The following is a 21,310-nucleotide window of genomic DNA, read 5'->3' on the forward strand; positions in this document are numbered from 1 at the left end:
GGTTCACTCCCTAGCTGTACATTAATCAAATTCTCCCCCTTTTCTCAAGCGCCCAAAGTGTTTTCCTTCCCTCCCTCTAGCTTTTAGTCTTTTTCCACATTAGGAAAGTTGATGAAGTGGCTCTGTGGTAAGGGAGACTCGGAAGGACTTTCATCTCAAAGACCACAGATTCCATCTATCCAGTCAGAACTGGTTACTAAACCTCAGGCCTGCAGGCCTATGGCTTATCAGCTGCCCCGGTGAGCCCTCCAAGGTGGGGTTGGAGTCAACACCCGAGAATTGGCAGCAACCCATCTTGCATGTTTATAAAGTGATGACCTACAGGGAACAGACTCCTGTGGGACATGACCCTTTAACACACATCCAGGATCCTTTTCTAAAAGACAACTCTTCACTTTCTTTGCTGTCAGTCTCTCAGCCATTTGTCTTCAGTGAGTCATTTTATTTTTTGCAATACATTTTTGGGCAATCTGTAATTATTTTTTATTTGGAGATCTAATTAAGAATCATCTTGGTCATATGAAACTTTTTTTGGGGGGGTCTGAGCAGCATTAGGTAGCCATTACTTCACCCCACATAGCAAATGCCTAATTACTATGCCCAACTTTTGGCTTCCTAATCATATTCTAATTGCCTGCAATTGTGCTCTTTCTGGCTTAGCCAGTCTTATTCTGAGAACAGTCATTCTAATTCACAATGAATATGTAAATAAAGAGCTGGTGTGTGCAAAACCAAAACATTGCGCCAGACCTTTAAGAAATGAGAAGTCAGCTTAGAAATCTGTTGCCTAGCAACACACTACTAACTTTGCTCTCCATTTTCCAAACCATTTGATAGCCTCCTGTTGGTTTGTCAGCATTCCAATGTAAAACTTCCCGCCTCCCCTCTTTAAAATTAGGAATGAATGTTTGGCTTTTTAGTTTCAAGAATTGACTTTAACCATCATCTTTTTTTTTTTCTTTCTGAATTTCATAATAACCCTGATTCCCTGGTTCTCAGTAGGTCCCAATTTGTTTTTCTTCCATGATAAAAACTACTTTATCCTCCAATTAAGTACTATATCTATGAACAATTTTCATATTTCTTACAAGCTTCAAATCGATGTTTAATTTTTTAATAAATAATACCACCAGGAAATTAAATTGCACTTTGTTTTGTAAAGTCCTATCATGCCCACTAATACATTTAATTAACATTTTAGATGCTTATCCAAATTTCTCTAGCTTATGACACCATGCTCAAAAATTGTTTGACCTGTAGAGAAAAGGTTATGGTGATGTCTTTTGTTGTTTTGTTTCAAATTAGGAGACAATATCCAGTTACTAGGCTTTCATGTGGTAATTTTGGCATTTAATCCTTATTCTAATCAGAAATCTAAAGGAAAATAAAAATAAAACCTTTCCTCCACTCCTTTTATTTCCTCCAACACTGAGCTTCATTTTATAGGTGATAAGCCTTGGTCAGAGGTGATTAACCAACGGAAAGTCCATTTCTCTCTCTTCTTCCAGTCCCAACCCCTCTGGGTCTTTGACTGAAAGCAATGTCAGAGGAGGCTCCTGTGCTCAGCCTTATCTTTATGCTTTCTTCTGGCTATCTAAGGTATCTGAAATTTTCTCCAGAGAGAAGCAAAAAAACTCAGACATCTCCTTATGTGTTATAGCATGATTGCTTTCAGTGTCATTATGAACCACGTCAGCCATGTTTAATAGTTCCTGAGTCTTCATTTTGACGCTGACCCTTCTTGGCAATTCTCCCTTCACAAAGGCTTCTGTTGACTCCCAAATCATGGGCTAGCATTAGGGGTTGCAGACTTCAAAAGCACAGATTTCTATTCTTTGTTAATTCAGCCAGAGAGCAGTTTCCTAGGCAGCAGGGCACAGGTTAGGCAAAATAAATGAGCAAGTTTACTGAAATCATCCATGTCTCCTCTCCCCAGTGAAGATACTCTGCAGGGCATTGATCTTTGCTTTCAGAGGCTGGAAATAAAGCTTCAGCATCACCCCATCACCCAGTCATGCAAACTATTTAGATCAGGGATCCTCAAACTACGGCCCTTGGGCCACATGCAAATACAAATATTGTATTTGTTCCCATTTTGTTTTTTTACTTCAAAATAAGATATGTGCAGTGTGCATAGGAATTTGTTCATAGTTTTTTAAAAAAACTATAGTCGGGCCCGCCAACGGTCTGAGGGACAGTGAACTGGCCCCCTGTTTAAAAAGTTTGAGGACCCCTGATTTAGATAGTCAATGTAAAGATGTGAATACATTAAGTTAGATGAGGGAATTTTTACTTCAAAGGACTGTGTTTAGACAACAACTAAAAGTAAGAAAAACAAATGTTTCCTAAAATATCTAAATCCTTTGGCAGCTGTATTATTTGGTTTGTGTTTAAGGACATGTGGGTATGTATATTTTAAGGCTCCAAATATGTAATGTGAAGAAGTAGAGAAGGAATATACTTAAATACTCATCTTGACTTTCCACAATGCTTTCACTGACCAAATAAACCTCAGTAGAAAGTATGTTTCTCTCATTATTATTTTTTTAATAATTCTTTATTGTTCAAATTATTACAGATGTTCCTCCCCCCCCCCAATAGCTCCCTTCCACCCGGATCCCACCCCACCCCATGCCCTTACCCCCCACCACTGTCCTCATCCATAGGTGTAAGATTTTTGTCCAATCTCTTCCCGCACCCCCCACACCCCCTTCCCCCCGAGAATTGTCAGTCCACTCCCTTTCTATGCCCCTGCTTCTATTATATTCACCAGTTTATTCTGTTCATCAGATTTTTTTATTGACTTAATTTTTAGATTCACTTGTTGATAGATATGTATTTATTGTCACTTTGTTGTTAATTTTTATCTTTACCTTTTTCTTCTTCTTCCTCTTCTTAAAGAATACCCTTCAGCATTTCATATAATCCTGGTTTGGTGGTGATGAATTCCTTTAGCTTTTTCTTGTCTGTGAAGCTTTTTATCTGACCTTCAATTCTAAATTATAGCTTTGCTGGGTAGAGTAATCTTGGTTGTAGGTTCTTGCTATTCATCACTTTGAATATTTCTTGCCACTCCCTTCTGGCCTGCATAGTTTCTGTTGAGAAATCAGCTGACAGTCATATGGGTACTCCCTTGTAGGTAACTAACTATTTTTCTCTTGCTGCTTTTAAGATTCTCTCTTTGTCTTTTGCCCTTGGCATTTTATTTTTTTTTTTTAATTTTTTTCCATTTGCAAGTATTTATTTAGGTAAGAGATCATAAAACACATTTTATAATACACATAAGAAAAAACACATTCAAATGAATAAAAGATAAAATGACAGGTGACAGAATTTAGTGTTTATAAATGAGACCATCAATAACTTTAACAATTTAGAGAAGAAACTCAAAGTATACTTAAAAGTTTGAGACCATGCTTTACAATATTTTATAACACAAAAATAAAGTGTTAGGCTTTTAAAGAAATACATTACTCAATAGTTTTTCAACAGATTTCATAACGGATTTCTAGACACTGTCATATATGACATGAAAAGTAAAGTCAAGAGCTTTGGCAAGCCAAGTATTAGTCCACAGCAGCTTGTGAGGTTTACTTTCTTATATAAAAATTCTTCAATTTACATTTGTTCTTGTTACAGGAACAGAAAGAAACTAACATGCCAAGTATATCTGAGGAGTCTGTTAGCTATATAGCAAAAATAATTACTTTTGAAAGCCTACATTTTATGAAAATGGGTACCATGCAGCATCTTCAATAACAACAAATGTAAACCATGTGATTATTAAGTCTTCTAAATAAAACATCTTACCCCCAAATCTCACACAATATCCCCTAAGTCTGCATCTCCTGTTTGGAGAAGCCTCAGCTTTAAACGAATGCCCATTTGCTCTTTTAAAAAGCCCTTACCTCCATTACTAAAAACGTTTCTGTGAAGTCCCTTAGAAATGTCTTCAGTGTGACAGTAACAAGATACATCCAATAAAAGCCCACAACCAACAGGAAGACCTATGAGGCTAAAGAGTGGCTCTAACTCCCAAAGACCCCTCTGTGCTGAGACCCACAGCTCCAACAAGACAACTTACAATTCCTTACTTAAAAACAAACAAACGTTTTATCGTGAATAACTCAATAATCAGGTTTCTAGGAAATGAGGCTTTTAGATTAAGATTTAGCAAAATCAACTATAATGAATTTTCCTCCAGGCATTTATGAATGACAAATCAGTTGAAATTTTACATACAAAAGACATAAATACTGCATAATATGTAGTGAATATTGGCACATACCCTTTCGTTTTTAAAGCATAAAATGCAATCAGCATATCTGCCGCTCTTAAGATACACATATGACGGAGCTCAAAGCCACCGCTGAGCGCACGGGAACTGTCCCGCTCAGGGCTTCCCGAAAGGCTTGTAGCAGACATCAGGCTGCCAGAGGCAAATGTCCACAAGGACTTGATTGAGCTTCTGCATCCAGAGGTCCCGCTCTTCCTTGGTGTCTGCGGACAGCCAGTGCTTGGTGACACAGTGTGTCCCTGCACTGGCTGACAAGCGTCTCTCGGTCATCTTCTCTTTGTGGTCGGACAGTAATTAATTCAAAAGTGTTGCGTCTTGTGCAAAATTCTGTTGGCTGGTTCTATCTGACAACTGGTACAATTGGCCAGATTTATCCTTCCTATGGGATTCTTCCGTTTCTTGTCATCGGGGTAGGTCCAGTAAGAGATACAGTTTCCAGACAGAATATACCATCTTCGATGCCAGGTACCAAACCCACTCACATCTTCAAATATGGTTAGAAAACCTTTTTCTTCAACACTTGAATTCAATGGACATTTTATTTTTAAATAAATATGACCTTCCAAAAGAGATAAAAAGGGCACCTTTTCCTGGAACAAATATCCCAGTAGCTCTCTCTCTTTTACATCATATTTTATCTTGTCCACAGCAAACTTAGTGTTTCCAACTGAAGACAAGGACAGCGTGTAAGATCCAACAAGGATAAAGTTGCTGGTGCGCACAGCATGGAGACCGCCCGGGCTGGCCATCACTGAAGAATGAAGGGTGCTTTTTGTAGTTCTAGATATGAGAAGTCGCTTTGGAGTGATAGCCTTGGATTTGTATGCCTTTTTCTTCTTATCTGGCACTGAGGGATCTTTCTTTTGCATCAAGCTGTAAACTTCAATACTGATTTCAAAGTCATTGGACACATCTTCCAGAGTGTATGTGGTGGAGAACGTCAGGGCATCACCATTCAGAGAAGTGGCAGTGCTTGCCAGCGGGGTGGCCACCATGTTCTTGGCTCCTGCCTTCAGTATGAAGAGGAAGGAGTAACTTGCTGCATCTGGTTTCTGAACTGTGCTGCAGACAAAATCTGCCTTGAGAGGCAAATGGATTTATGACAAAGTGACTGACCCTTTGGACAGGACAAATTCACTTTGGGAGAGGAGACCAACCTTATTCTTCCTCTGAGGTCCTTCACTCTTCAGTTTATTCAGCTCATCAATCAAAAGTGTTCTCTTCTCAGTTGTGATCAGAAGCAGTCTTTCCGCCTCGGCTTCTTCCAGGGACCCCTTCCCGTGCTCCTCGTCCACACAGCAGTTCGGGGCCTGGCTGCCTTGGTAGGTCACCGACTGCTGCAGGTTGATTTCATTGTTGAGTTCCTGCATTTTCTGCTTGATGTTCACCTGACAAGGAAAGACACTCTTTTCTTCAGCATTCTTTTTTCCCTCTAATTTTGAAGTAGCATCTTCCTTCCGAGCAATCTGCTTAATTGAAGGATAGTCTGTTTTTTTGATTCTCTGAGATCTGTATGCATCAATGCTGTAAAGAAGGTCACGGTCTTCACGGTCCTCAGAACCAATGCTATCACCAGACTCGGCCCGCGGGACACGGGTTCACTGGAACTTTCCTGATTTGGGACTCTCATGTATGCTACTGCCCTTCAGTTCCAATCTAGGCGAGGAAGCAAAACTCTCTGGACTTACCAGCCGACTGTGTGCCAGTGGAGCAAGCAGCGACATTGAGGAGATATTCAGGGCATCCTCCTGGTCCTCCCCGCTCTAGGCTCCTGCCTGGCCCATCTGCTCCGGGCTCCTGGCCACATCCAGCTCGCCTTCCTGCAGGACATCACTGAAGATGTCGTTAATCACTTTTGAACTATTGATGTCATCCTTGTCATCCACGCTCATCTCAGTCTCACGTACCACTGTGGTCTGCTGCTCAACCTTTGGGTCTGATGTTACTTTTAAAGACTTTTCCTCTTCTAAAAACAATGTTATTTTCAAAGGGCTAGACTTCGTCATTTCACATTCAGTGAAACCTGCGGGCTCTGGGCTGGGGGGCTGTGCTGGAGTCTGCTTTCCTGCCACCTTTTCCTTTTCTGTTTCTGGACTTGACAGGATATTTGAAACAACTTGATGTTTTCTGAGGGGAGTGTTCTGAGAGTGAATTTCCTGTTTGGTTTCTAGTGGTTTGCTTCTTGAGTTTTTGCCTTTTTCTTTACTCCATAAATTGCCCTTGTCAAATCGGCCACGAAGACATGCTAGTTCTTTTTCACGTTCCTGCTTGAGCCGCTGCGCTACATGGGTCGTAGATGAAGATGTGTTTTTGCTTTAATAGTCTTTCCTGGATGGCCTTGGTGTTTGGAGTGACCACGGGGGTCCTGTGGGGCGTGCTCAGCGCGGGGCTGTCTTTGCTGTGTTCTAGACAGCGCTCTCCGAAGCGCTCCAGAAACGGCTTGACTCCTGCTCCTGGTGTTGTAGATTTGTCTTTAGAGTGAGACTGCAGACAAGTTTCTCTATTTACTTCTTCTTTGGGCCGAACTGTCTGGGATTCGGCTGATTTCCCGATTGTTTTCGATACCTCTGTTTTCAAAGGACTAGCAGGAGTTTTTTGAAGTCACTCAGGTTTTCGTACCTCACAATTTTTAGCATTGGTGACAGATATAGAAGCTTTCACAGGGGAAGAAGCAGCTTTTGCAGTGCTGGAAATGGCACCCTTAGGCAAGGAGACACCCCTATGGGGCAGGACTTGCTTCAGTGGGGCTTTGGTGCTCACTGAGTCTGCCTCTTGAGTGTGTCACTTATGGATGTGAGGAGTTGAAATCTGGTATCTGACCACTGGGTACACTGGCTCCTGGATGTCCAAGGAGGTGCAAAGTCAGCCACTGCCTGAGGCCACCCAGCAGGAGCTACAATGAGATCTGCAGATTTCTCCTCTTTGTTCGAGGTTTGGAAGTTTTGGAGCTCTCTGACCCAGCTGCAGTTTGTTAGGTTAGGCTGTGAAAGGACAGACCATTCATATGCATAAGCCGTTGTGCACAGCTTGGGTGGGGTTGTAAATTGGATGGGGCGGGGTCTCAGGGAATCACCAGGGCGGAGCAAACAGAGATGGCTGCCCGTCAGCCGTCTCCTCGTCTCCACGTCTCTGTGTCTCCAGGTTTCCGCATCTCCATGTCCCCACATCCCATGCCCCCATACAGTAACAATGATCCCTGCAAGCACCTCTGCAAGAAAGCCACCCTTGCTTTCCGACCCAATGCCAGACAGTCCAGTTTCGTCCCGGAGGAGTCTGGATCCCCAGAGTCTCGCCGGAAACTGGAGTTCAGAGCAGTCAGGAGCTTATATCTCCCTTCCAATTGAAAAAAACAGTGCACCCAGTTGCCAGCCCGTTTTGAGCGCCTCCATACCTCCACTCTTGGCGCCTCCACACCTCCTACCCAGTCTCAATGCACTTTTCTCTTTCCTTCTAGTTGTAGAACTTCCACTCAGCCAACTTTCCCGTGGTTCTGGATGATAGCCATTTTGTCTTTTAGTTGTAGTTTTGGTGTGGTTGTGGGAGACAGCACATACAAGTGTATACCTTATGCCACCATCTTGGTTCCTCCCATTATTTTTTCTTATTCTTTCACCCTTCCCTCAAAAGCCCTCAACCTCCATCTTTCCCTCACTACTTCAAAATTTCTCAGATACGTAACCTGACCCAATTTCCCTTCTCGTGAGGAAAAAAAAAAAGAATACATTTATGTTAAGATAAGAAAAATGTTTATGGTATCATGCTTAATTAAGAAAAACAAATCCATGATTGTATATAGAGTATTATCTCAATTGGCCAATGATGCCTCCTGCTGGCTTTGCTATCTCTTCCTTCACTTGACATCAGCCTCCATTCTGAGGGTCTTCTCTTTCTGTCAATAACAAGTGACTCACAAAGAGTAAGCACTAGATGCACATTTTTAGATGAATAAATTAATTCTGTGAGCAATACACATATATTTCCCCTAAAAGTTGGATGAATTAAAAGTACAATCTATTAAGAGATGTCTGGTTATCAGTTTCTCAAGTGCATAATGGAGTTCAGAGAATGATGCATATAAGTTCAGTACTTTTCCCTCACCATACAATTTTTTTAGTATTCATTAAGAAATTTATCTCAACACTAGGCATGGAAATCAGAGTCTCAGCCTCAATGATGAAAGTGATAATTACTCTGGTAAGCAAGGCTAGGTCTTTATGTATTTTGCTGACATATTGAATATATACCATTTATGGAAAGCAGGAAAACTTGGGGTGGCATTCACATACTTGTTTACTTACTTTAGTTACTTTATTAACTACAAGTCGGTTAAGTTTCAATTATGTTGTTGACAACATGAAAGAGTCAACAAATAAATTCAAAAAGAGTAAATGCATATTGTTAGTGTTTACTTATTTATATATTACTAGAGGCTCAGTCATGAAATTCGTGCATGGGAGGGGGGTGTTCCTCAACCCGGCCTGCACCCTCTCCAATCTGGAACCCCTCAGGGGATGTCTGACTGCCGGTTTAGGCCCAATTCCGCAGGGGTCGGGCCTAAACCGGCAGTTGGACATCCCTCTCACAATCTGGGACCGCTGGCTCCTAACCGCTCGCCTGCCTGCTGCCTGATTGCCCCAACCACTTCTGCCTGCCAGCCTGATCACCCCCTAACCACTCCCCTGCCAGCCTGATCGCCCCCAACTGCCCTCCCCTGACTGCCTGATAGCCCCCAACTGCCCTCCCCTGCCAGTCTGATTGCCCACAACTACCCTCCCCTGCCAGTCTGATTGCCCACAACTGCCCTCCCCTGCCAAGACCCATCTCCTCTGCTGGGACCGGCCTCCTTCGTGCCATGCAGAGCTGTGGGAACCCCAGACCTCACTGTGCGGAGCGGCCACCGAGCCCCGCCTCCGCTGTGCACGTGGCCATCTTGTAGTGGCCATCTTCTGGCAGCCATCTTGTGGTGGCCATCTTGTGACAATGTTGCGCAAGTGCATCTCACAAGGGAGTCAAGCGAGGGCATCACGCAAGGGCATCACACGAGGGTGTCGAGCAAGGGGGTCATGCGAGGGCGTGATGCCACCTAGGCTTTTATTATATAGGACTAGTGGCCCGTTGCACGAAGAGTCACGCAATAGGCCTTACTTCCCCCTGGCTGCCGGCACCGGTTTTTCTCTGGCACCCGGGACCCAGGCCTTTGGTCCGCCGCAGCAGTGAGGCTTGGCTTCTCCACTCTGACTGCTCCCAGCCCCTCCTTTTTATTTTTTTTCCCCCAGCTCCTTGAGCAGAGCCCAGGCCCCCAGCCCCTCCTTGAGCAGAGTTCAGGGCCGGTGGGAAGCTTAGCTTCCTCCGTCGCCGGAAGCAACCCAAGCCTCCTGCTCGCTCCAGCTCCGTGACTGCCACCATCTTCAGTCATCTTCAGTCTTCGCTCCGAGCCTGCATATGCAAATTAACTGCCATCTTTGTTGGGTTAATTTGCATAGTTGCTCTGATTGGCTGGTGGGCGTAGCGAAGTGGCGGAGTGACAGTGATGGTTAATTTGCATGTTTCTCTTTTATTATATAGGATAAGCAACCGTTGTACATTGTTGATTAATAGCAACCATCTTTCTTAGTTGCTCCCACATCTTCAGATACATACTTCACAGCAATACCCACGTTTTCTGGTCCTGAGAACAGACTAATTGAGTGGGTGCTTTGTATTATAAAGTGTAATTTGCCTAAAAAGAAGATTGCCATTTCGCTCATTAATTTTACATTACCATACTGTGCTTCTATTGGCATTATCACAGTGTTATCTACAGCTACCTACTGCGATTGCAAAAATACACAAATCGTTCTGTCATTAAGAAGAGTAAACAATTCTCTGAGTGATGCAAGGAAAGGAAACACTTTTACAATCATTTTCTCTGGCTATATAGCAAACTGTTCTACGATTACAGTGTGTGTTTGCATGTAAACAGTCATGTACAATATCAATTGACCTCATAGAGCTACTTCATTGCTCTTGCACTATTGAACTGTTTAAGATGGCTTGCTCTCCTGCAGAATGTTGGTTTAATGACATAAACAAAAGAGACTATTGACATTGTTATAAAGATGTAACTCCAGCCCTTGTGGGTGTGGCTCAGTGGTTAGAGTATCGACCTAGGCACAGAAAGCTCTTGGGTTCAATTTCCCATAGAGGGCATGTACCTGGGTTGCAGGTATAATCCCTGCCCCAACCTGGGGAGTGTGTGGGAGGCAACCATGTTTCTCTCTCTCCACTGTCTCTCTCTCCTTGTCTCCTCCTTCCCCTTTCCTTCCACTCTCTCTAAAAATCAATGGAAAAACTATCCTCACTCTGGTGAGAATTAAAAAAAAATAGATGTGACTCCATTTAAATTTTCTCTCTTAATTCTAAATCATTAAAAAGTAAATGAAAAAAAGGTCCTGGCAGGTGGCACAGTTGGTTGGAGTGTCATCCAGTACACCAAAATGTTACAGGTCCAATTCCCAGTCAGGGCATGTACAGGAGACAACCAATTGATGTTTCTCTCTCACATTGATATTTCTCTCTCTCCCCCTCTCTCTCTAAAAATAAATTTAAAAAACACACATATCCTCAGGTGCAAATTATAAATAAATAAATAAATAAATAAATAAATAAATAAATAAATAATAGTGATGGCTATAGTATAACTACTAACATAGTTGTTTTCATGTAGGACTTAATATATCTGTATTTGTCAATACTCCCACATCCTCAGATACAGTTTACTAAAGGTGTCCCATAATTCACGCAAGATTTGCAATTCAATTCAATTGCAAATCTTGCGTGAATTTTAGGACACTCTACAATACCCACCATAGATTAAAAACAACATAGAAAAAAACTTTTGAAACAAAAATAGTAATTTTCTGTGTAAAAAGCATTGGATTAAGAATCAGAGAAAGTATTTCAGCTTCCACTCTATGAATTATTTATGAAATACTATGGGCAAGTGTAACATATTCATTTATCAAGAACCTGGGCTTAATTAATAAGACAGACCTTGGTGTGACTGGAAGGTCCACCACTTACATCTGTGGAACCTTCAGAAAATTACTCCCTGAGCCTCAGTTTTCTTTATCTATAAAAGTGAGACAACAGTAATATCCAACTGATGGTGTTGTTATAAATATTACATGCAATAATGCATGCAAAGTGTTTAGCATGATATCTGGTAGATACTATCCAATCCTATATAATAAAGAGGTAATATGCAAATTGACCCTCATGCCATCGCACAAGATGGCCACCCCCATGTGGTCAAAGATGGCCACCACAAGATGGCTGGCAGGGGAGGGTGGTTGTGAGAAATCAGGCCAGCAGGGGAGGGCAGTTGGGGGGGGACCAGGCCTGCAGAGGAGGGCAGCTGGGGGCAACCAGGCCAGCAGGGGAGGGCAGTTGGGGGCAATCAGGCTGGCAGGGGAGTGGTTAGGGGGTGATCAGGCTGGCAGGCAGGCTAGCAGTTAGGAGCCAGTGGTCCTGGATTGTGAGAGGGATGTCCAACTACTGGTTTAGGCCCAACCCCTGCGGAATTGGGCCTAAACCGGCAGTCGGACATCCCCTGAGGGGTTCTAGATTGGAGAGGGCACAGGCTGGGCTGAGGGATACCCCCCCCCCCCCCCGCCCAAGTGCACGAATTTCTTCCATGGGCCTCTAGTAAATAATGAGTATCGTTAATCTTATTAAGACATTATTTCTGGTTGGCAAATTCTTTAGCTTTATATGATAACTGTATAAATAGTCTATACAATTACAATAGTCTGTGATTGAACTCCAGAATGCTTATTCTTTACAAGAGAATTTCTAACAAAAAGATTTAAATTACAAAAATAACATCAACTCATAAAAATATTAACCTCTATTTTGGAAAATTTAGTGAGGTAAAGATCTCACACTAGAGGCAATGTGCCGGAATTAAGATTATGCACCTCAGTGTTTATTTGTTTACTTTTTTAGTATAGTGTAAGTTTTGAGGATTATGTCTTTTTTATATTTGGAATCCTAATGCTCAACTCATTGTGTGATTTTAAACAAATATACAAATGAGTTACTGATTTAATGATAGGAACAAGCAGTCTAAAATCTCTGTCATTGTGTTGAATATACTGGAGTAAATGATAGACATTTTTATTAAAGTATGTAAGGAGTAAAAGAAATATTGGGCTGGAGTTTGTAATTTTGGTTAGAATGGCCAAAAAAGCTTCACTGAGGATATGCCATATGACTAAGAGAAGAATATAAGGGAGTAAGCCACTTTGATTTCTGAGGAAAAAACATTCCAGACAGAGGGAAAGCAGGTGCAAAGGCTCTGACCTGGGAGTCTAATTAGTGTGTTAAAGGAGCAGGAAGAAATGGTGAAGTCAAAATGGAGTAAGTAGCAGGGAGAGTGGCAGGAGGTACAGTCAAAGAGATAACAGGGAGGAAGAGCAGATCATGTTAAGCTGCAGGGCCTTTCGAAGACTTTGGTTTTTTCTCTTCTTTTAATTTATCTTTATTTTTGAAAGTAGTACAGATGTCCCATTTTTTCCCTCATTGACCACTTCTAGCCAGCCCCCATTTTCTTTGAGTGAACAGAAAATATTTTGGAGGTTGAACAGAGAGGTAACATGAGCAGATTTGTGATGACTTTGGCTGCTGTGCTGAGTATAGTTGGGATGGAGAAGTACAGGAGGAGAAGTAGGGATGTCAATTGGGAGGCTATTGCTTTTTTTCCTTAAGTATTTTTATTTTTTTTATCCTTATTATTGACAGTATTACAAATGTCCCACATTTTCCCCATTGTTCCCCCTCCTCCAGGTCCCCGCCCCACCACAAGCCTCTGCCACATTATTGTCTGTGTCCATGGATTATGCATATCTATACTAATAATAGACAAATATGTAAATTGACCATCCCTCTGCGACACCCACAGCCAATCAGGAGTGAGTATGCAAATTAACCCAACAAAGATGGTGGGCCTGTGGGCAGTGCTCACGAGTGTAGGCCCCAAGTGGCTGGGAGGCAGGTGTTCCCGTCCTCCGGCCACTCTGGGCCTCCACAAGCAGGTGCCAAGCAGCCAGGGTCGGGGCAGGACACCTGGCTTCGAAATCAGGCATCCTGCCCCGCCCCGGCCACTCCAGGCTGGTGGGCAGCGTGCACGGAGAGCCTCTGGGCAGGGGAGGCAGGCCAGCGGAGGGCAGCCTGTACTCCCCACAAGGTGGTGGTGGCAGCTGTGAGCATGCCAAGCAGAGCCTGCGGGCCAAGCTGAAGTAGCGCCTTCAGGCCATCAGTGCCCAGGAGTGGCTGAAGAAGTCCCGCCTCCTGGCCCAGAATGTGCGCGATCGCAGGGACAGCCACCATGGCAGGCCAGATTGACATCCTCCTGGCCATGCCATGGGGGTTTTCAGATGAGCAAAGCCACAGGCCTCCAGTGCGCACATCCTCTCCTCCCCCTGTGGTGTGCGAACATCCCCCAGTGTGCTGTCACCCACACACGCCTGCAACAGTCCCGGACCATGGCATGCGCAAGTTCCCCCCTGTCCCTCCGCCACACTTCCATCAACCCCAGCATGCCTACATCCCCCACAGGATGTGCGCATGTCCCCTCCAACAAGCTCATGTCCTTTAGAGAGTGTCTGGGTGTTCTGGGTGCTGAGGGTGGGTGCCTGTGAGATGACAGTGAGAGGGCAGAGTGGTGATGCCCTGTTCCTGCAGAGGCCAGTGCAGTGATGAGATCACCTCCGTGGGGCTAATGCAGGTGCTAAGGCGGGAGCAGGTGCAGATAGACACACCTGGTGGGTGAGGGCGGCCCTCGCTGAGGTGCCTTCGGTCAGCATTCAAGATCAGGAACCCAGAGGAGGTGAGGAGTTCCATCCTCTCAGTGAAACAGTGGGATAGTTGGGGCGACTGCAGAGGAGGAATGTGTACTTTGTGTGCCGGCACCCATTAGCGAAGGCTGCCTTGACTGAGCCTTGCTCACTCGGGGCCTAGCACACTCCTGCCGGGCAGCGGGTGACAGAACGTGCTTTTCTGAGTTAATGAGAGAAAACATTGATTCTCCTGCTGCCCGCGAAGGTGGAAAGTGGAGTGGGGAGACATGCAGGGAGTGAGTGAGGTTCCCTGTCTGGGGGTTCCAAATCTACCGTTGGTTCCCTTCACCGCTAACTAGAGATATACAGGGTGTCCCCCCAAAATGTATACACACTTTAAATACCTACTAATTCCAATGGGTTTAAGCATGAAAAGAAAGAAACAACAATGGAGCTGTCATCTGTTAAAAGTGTGGGCACAAACCGGCAGTCAGAGATTCCCAGAGGTGTCCCAGATTGGAGAGGGTTACAGGCTGGACTGAAGGGCCCCCCCTGACCCCTGTGCACGAATTTCATGCAGCGGGCCTCCAGTATGCATATAATTTCTTTGGTCAATCTCTTTCCATCTCCTTTCCCTCTTCCCTCTGCGATTTGTCAATCTGTTCCATGCTTTCCTATCTCTGGATTTTTTTGTTCATCAGCTTATTTTGTTTATTAGATTCCAGATATAAGTAAGGTCATTGATACTTGTCTTTCTCTGACTGGCTTATTTCACTTAGCATAATATTCTCCAGGTCCCTCCATGCTGTCTCAATGGGTAAGAGATCCTTCTTTTTTATAGCTGTGTAGTATTCCATTGTGTAAATGTAGCACAGCTTTTTTATCCACTCCTCTACTGATGGGCACTTGGGCTGTTTTCATATCTTAGTTATTCTAAATATCACTGCTTTGAACATAGGGGTGGATATATGCTTTCTGATTGGTGTTTCTGAATTCTCAAGATATATTCCTAGAAGTGGGATCACTGGATCAAGTGAGAGTTTCATTTTTAATTTTTTGAGGAAACTTCATACTGTTTTTCATAGTGGCTGTACCAGTCCGCATTTCTGCCAGCAGTATACTAGGGTTCCCATTTCTTCACATCCTCACCAGCACTTGTCACCTGTTGATTTGCTGATGTAGCCATTCTTGCAGGTGTGAGGTGATACCTCATTGTCGTTTTAATTTGTATCTCTCTGATTAGTGACTTTGTGCATTTTTTCACACATCTCTTGGCCTTCTGTATGTCCACTTTGGAGAAGTGTCTATTTAGGTTCTTTGCCAATTTTTTAAATTGGATTATCTTCCTTTTGTTGAGTTGTATGAGTACTTTATATATAGTGGAACCTTGGTTCTCTAATTTAATTCATTCCAGAAGGCTGCTTAAGAAGCGATTTATTTGAAAATGGAGCCATTTTTTCCCCCATTAGAAATAATGTAGATTGAACTAATTCATTCCAGATCCCCAAATGACTCCCTGTTTTAACCTTTCTTATATATAGTACATGTTTAATGTACTATTAAATGTATAAGTAAACACTTCTCTTCTTAAATTTATTGAACCACCCCCTATTAGCCTTAAAGGATTACTTTCAGCACTCATTCCAGGGGTGTCTTTGAGATCAGTATGCAGCATCTTTGCTTGTTCAGATATCACTGCCTCCAAAATGTTGTCACTGGCTAACTGCTTTTCCTTCATCCAAATCAACACAGTTTTCCTACTTCTTCAATTGCCTATGATCCTTGTTTGTTTCATACCCTTAGCACTCTTGATGGCCTCCTTATGTTTTAAAATTGTGCTAATCATTGATTTAGCCAGCAACAAAAGCATTCTCTCCTTTGTTTATTGCCTGAGAGATGCTTTTTGTCATGCTGAGGTATTAGCATGAAAAGGTTTTCAGGTTGAAAAACGGAAGTTTGGTTCTACAACCCAGACATTTTTTATATGAACAACTTGGTCGAGAATCTAATTGATGGGAGACATTCCAGAAATGAGGTTTGACTGTATTTTGCAATTTAACCCCTTGTCTAATGTATCACTGGAAAAGATGTTCTCCCATACAGTGGGTTCCCTTTTCATTTTGAGGATGGTTTCTTTTGTTGTGTAGAAGCTTTTTAGTTTGATGTAGTCATATTTGTTAACTTTTTCCTTTGATTTTCTTGCCCTAGGAGATGTGTCTGTGAAGATTCTGCAACGTGATATGTCTAAGATTTTGATGCCTATGTTTTCTTCTAAGATTTTTATGGTTTCACAACTTACAATTAAGTTCTTTATCTATTTTGAGTTTATTCATTAAGTTTTGAAAGATTGTATGTTTGTAAGAATTTGTTCATTTCCTGGGGGAACCCATCCAAAAAAACCCTGCTCTGCGAGGACCCTGTGCTCTTACACCACATGTCCAAGCAGAAGGTGTTAGAAAGTGAGTCCCGCACAGGACTCTGATTCTCTGCACTGCTGGTCTCAATAAAGCTGGGGCCAAGAATCCCAGCTCCACTCATGCTCCCAACTCTCCTCAGTGTGGGTCAAAAATCTGCAATCTGCCCTGTTGTCATCTCCACAGGATGGACCTGCTCCTCAGGTGGTGGGTGGGGTTCCAACCCCACCTTGAGGTGTGAGAATCCTCTCCTCTGTCCCCATGCCACAAGTTTGGTCACTTTCTGGGGCTGTGCACAATGCCTTTCAGGAAAGCAGAGGATCTCACAAAGTTCCTGCTGGGTGAAGCCCTCAGGCTCGCCGCCCCCACCCCCCCTTTTTTTGGAGCCAAACACTGCAGCACAGCCTTTCCAGCAGGAAGAGCCTGGGATGAATGTCTGTCACTGGGGCTGCCCACAGTAGTCATGCTCTCTCATTGGGAAGGTACTGACCCAGCCTTCCAGGCAGACAGATCTCCTCTAGATTCCACGACCCTGTGCTAGGCAGGCTATCCTTCCAGGCTCTACTCTTTGGGGTTTGGGATGTCTGTGTGGGGATGGGAGTCTACACTCTCAAGGGAAGGGAGCTTTGTAGCCAATATCACTTGGGCCTCTCAGCCAAGCACCAGATCCAGGGGTGCTCCCCCTCTCTTACCAGTCTTTACATTGTTTCAGCTCCTTAGACAAAATATGTCCAGTCAGCTATACTTCTCTTATTTTTCAACCTGACTGCATAGTACTTTAGCTATAAATCCAATCCATGTTAGGACCAAGGGCATGCAGCCCCCAGTAATGCCACAGCCATCTTGCCCCTGAGGCTATTGCTTCTTAAATAGGAAAGAGATAATGGTGCCTTGGACCATCATAGTAGAACTGCTAAAAACTTGTCACACCCATAATGAAGGTTGAAAGTAGAGTTGTAAGATTTTTTTACAGATCAAATTTGGACTAGGACAGAAGGAGAGAAATCAAAGACAAACAACTAGAGGGCAACCATTTCCATGGCTGGGACATTTAAGACCTGAGGGAAAAGAGGTTTTAAGGGAAATTGTAAGAACTCTGTTCTACTTGTTTGGTTTGAGGTACATAGCAGACACCTAAGTAGAGTGCTTAATAGAGAATTAGGGATAGGGTCTAGAGTTATCTATAGAGGTTATAGCCAAATATATAAACTAGCAATGATCAGAGAATTGATGATATTTAAAACTATGGAACTATTCGAATAAGATAATAGGCAATGTATAGAGATGGAAAAGAGAATGGTCCGAGGAATGAGCCTTGGACTACTTGAATGTTTACAGGTAGGTTTCTCTAAAGAAAAACCAGCAAAAGAGTCCAAGAAGGATTGGCCAGTGAGAGGGGGAAAAACCAGGAAAGAAGAACATGGAAATTAAGTTACAAAATGCATCAAGGAAGAGAGCATAGACAATGTTGTCAAATGCTGCTGTAAGTCAGGTAAAATGATGACCAAGAATGAGCCTTTGGATTGCAACATGGAGGTAATTGGTGGTCTTGATAATGGAATTTTGGTGAAATGGTGTAGGCAAAAGCCTGATGAAGAGGATACAAAAGAAAATGAGTGGGGGGAAATTAGAATGTGTATGGGAAACTCTTAGGAGAGAAACAGAGTAGTAGCAATAAGGGAAATGGTCTGTAGAGTGTGTTTTTTGGTTTGTTTGTTTGTTTGTTTTGTTTTATTTTCCCTAAAATGCGAGTAATAAGCACATATTTGTGTGTTGATGGGAGAATCCACTGTTAAAGAAAAAAATGATAATATAGGAGAGAGAGGAAAATAAAACAATTTTCTAGCTTGAGAGAGGATAAGTGGAACAGTTGGCTATAGCTAAAAATCAGGGACAATTCTTCCATAATCTTCAGCAATGAAGAGGAGGGAGAAATAGTTAAGTTTAATCATGGAGTTCTTTATTTTCATTCTTTTCTAATGATAAAAATAGATTGGCTTCTTAAATTCATATATAATTCCTAGAACAGCCCTGGAGTTATTTTTCTAAATTGTAGATGTTATGGAAATAATTTTAATTCAGCAAATGACACTTCACCTACCTTTTCAGGAATGCATGTAATGCCTAGAGTAAATTACTCCTAGACAATATAGCTCACTTCTGGAACCAGCCATGGAACAGTGATTTTTGAGAATAGATTTTTAAATATAGATTTACTACACAGCTTATTCTCTTTTTACAACAGCAATCTGGAATAATATTTAATATCTAAACTATCTTTCTATAGCCTTTAAAGTCCCCTTAGACTGCTCTTCATCTTCTCAGGACACTAATAGTCCCTATCATATATGTTATTTATTTAACACTTCATTAACTGGAAACTTATATTGTTTATTTAATGTAGGTGGGATACATATGATTGTATGCACATATATCAATAAACATATTATTATAACTAATTGTAGAGTACAACTAATTGTAGAGTATAACTAATTGTAAAGTATAACTAATTGTAGAGTATTTGCTTGAATTTCTTCATTAGTGTTGATAACTGCAGTTAGTGACCTAAAATTAAGCAAAACCAGGAAATTTCTGGAGAAACATCCATTGTCATATAGTCATAAAAACAGAGGTAGACAATAAATATAAGCATAAATTTATGAAGAAATAAGTCTTTTGGAATACTAGAAACTAATGGCAAGCCTATATCCATTCTTCAAAGAAGAAGGCAACTTCTTAAGACTAATATTAGATTATTTTCAAAAACAGTATCTTTCTTTTAAACACTGGGCAGAAAGGAGGGCAGCACCTAAAAATAAAATTGCTAGAATTATAGATCTTTCATTTTAACCCTCATATAGAGAAATTAGGTACCCATTTACACAGACAATGTAAGGTTAAATGCAATCCTACATTGGGAGTTGACATCCTAGAGGTTTTAGTCAGTATACCATGCCAAGTAAAACTTAAATGAACTCTTCTCTCCCATCTAAGATTTATCCTTTTCTGCACAGTAGGTCTTAATCTTACTAGCTATAGGTTCCTCAAGGGAAAGCCTTATACCATCCTATATCATGGCACCAGTTACACAAAATAACCTGAAAAGTACTTGTCAAAATTAATTTTCACAGAGAAATTTTCAATGATAACAAATATTTTTTAGATAGTTGTTTCTAATTCGTGAAGAGTGCATGTTAAAACAAAATTGTGGCACACATTATTTTAAAGTGAAAATTATTATGAATCAATAGCTTCTTAAAATGTACTGAAAGTGATACATTGTATTAACATTTATTAATTAGATTTTGTTGGCAAAAGTTACAATCTATTATAGAACCATTGAAAAATACAGAAAACACAAAGAAAAATGTTCATATCATTATTAGATGACCATGTCCCAAATAATTCATTAAATTTTATTATATGATCACATTAAATATTTTTCTATCTAGTTGGTATTTTATAGTACCTGCTTTATAACATTTTTTACATCCTATCTAATAAAAGACAAAAAGGGTAATTGACCGTACCTTCGCTACGCTTCCCATTGGCTAATCAGGGCGATATGCAAATTAACCGCCAACCAAGATGGTGGCCAGCAGCCACGCAGCTGAAGCGAGCAGGTGGCTTGCTTGCTCCAGTGATGGAGAAAGCCAAGGTTCCCTGCCTGCCGCAGCCCGGTTCTGAGCTCCGAAAGCAACAAAGTTTCAATTATAGAAGCTAAACAAACCCCAGATACCTGCTTTCAGCAGGCCGTGGCCTCAGAACTGCAGCGAGCAAGAGCCAGCTCTCTGCTCCAGTGACGGCAACAAAGTTTCAATTATAGAAGGAAAATAAATCCCAGAATAAAAAAAAAAGAAAAAAAGGAGAGGCTGGGAGCTTCAGTTGCCGACCAGCCTGAAAACAGCCCTCAACCCCTCACCCAGACTGGCCAGGCACCCCGGTGGGGACCCCCACCCTAAAGGGGGTGTGGCCAGCCTGAAAATAGCCGTCAGCCCTGCATCCAGGCTGGCCAGGCACCCCAGTGGGGACCCCAACCCTGAAGGGGGTGTGACCAGCTGCAAACAGCCATCAGCCCCTCACCCAGGCTGGCCAGGCATCCAAGCGGGACCCCCACCCTGATCCAGGACACCCTTCAGGGCAAACCAGCCGGCCACCACCCGTGCACCAGACCTCTATCCTATATAGTAAAAGTGTAATATGCAAACTGACCCTAACAGCAGAAAGACTGGGAATGACTGGTCACTATGACACACACTGACCACCAGGGGGCAGATGCTCAACGCAGGAGCTGCCCTCTGGTTGTCAGTGCACTCCCACATGGGGGAGCTCTGCTCAGCCACTAGCCAGGCTGATGGCTGCCAGTACAGCGGTGGTGGTGGGAGCCTCTCCTGCCCCCTCAGCAGCACTAAGGATGTCCGACTACAGCTTAAGTCTGCTCCCCGCTGGCAAGTAGACATCCCCCTAGGGCTGCCGGGCTGCCAGAGGGATGTCTGATTGCCAGCTTAGGCCCAATCCCCTGGGGAGCAGGCCTAAGCCAGCAGGTGGTCATCCCCCAAGGGGTCCCAGACTGTGAGAGGGCACAGGCCAGGCTGAGGGACCCCCCCCCAAGTGCACAAATTTTTGTGCACTGGGCCTCTAGTCTATATATATAAAAGGCTAATATGCAAAGTGTCCCCTCGGGAGTTCAACCAGGAGTTCTATTGCTCACTATGATGTGTGTTGACCACCAGGGGGAGGAACATGGTGAGTGACCAGCGGTGGTGACGGGGCGTTGAGGG

The 21,310-nt window shown here is 42.8% G+C and overlaps 1 pseudogene; it reads right to left on the minus strand.

Annotated features, from left to right (window-relative positions):
• Positions 1-4,393: 4,393 nt before the first annotated feature.
• The window catches only part of LOC102428040, a 112,870-nt pseudogene continuing 95,953 nt past the window's right edge, over positions 4,394-21,310 (minus strand).

Source organism: Myotis lucifugus, unplaced genomic scaffold (assembly GCF_000147115.1).
Source record: "Myotis lucifugus unplaced genomic scaffold, Myoluc2.0 scaffold_29, whole genome shotgun sequence".
NCBI lineage: Eukaryota > Metazoa > Chordata > Mammalia > Chiroptera > Vespertilionidae > Myotis > Myotis lucifugus.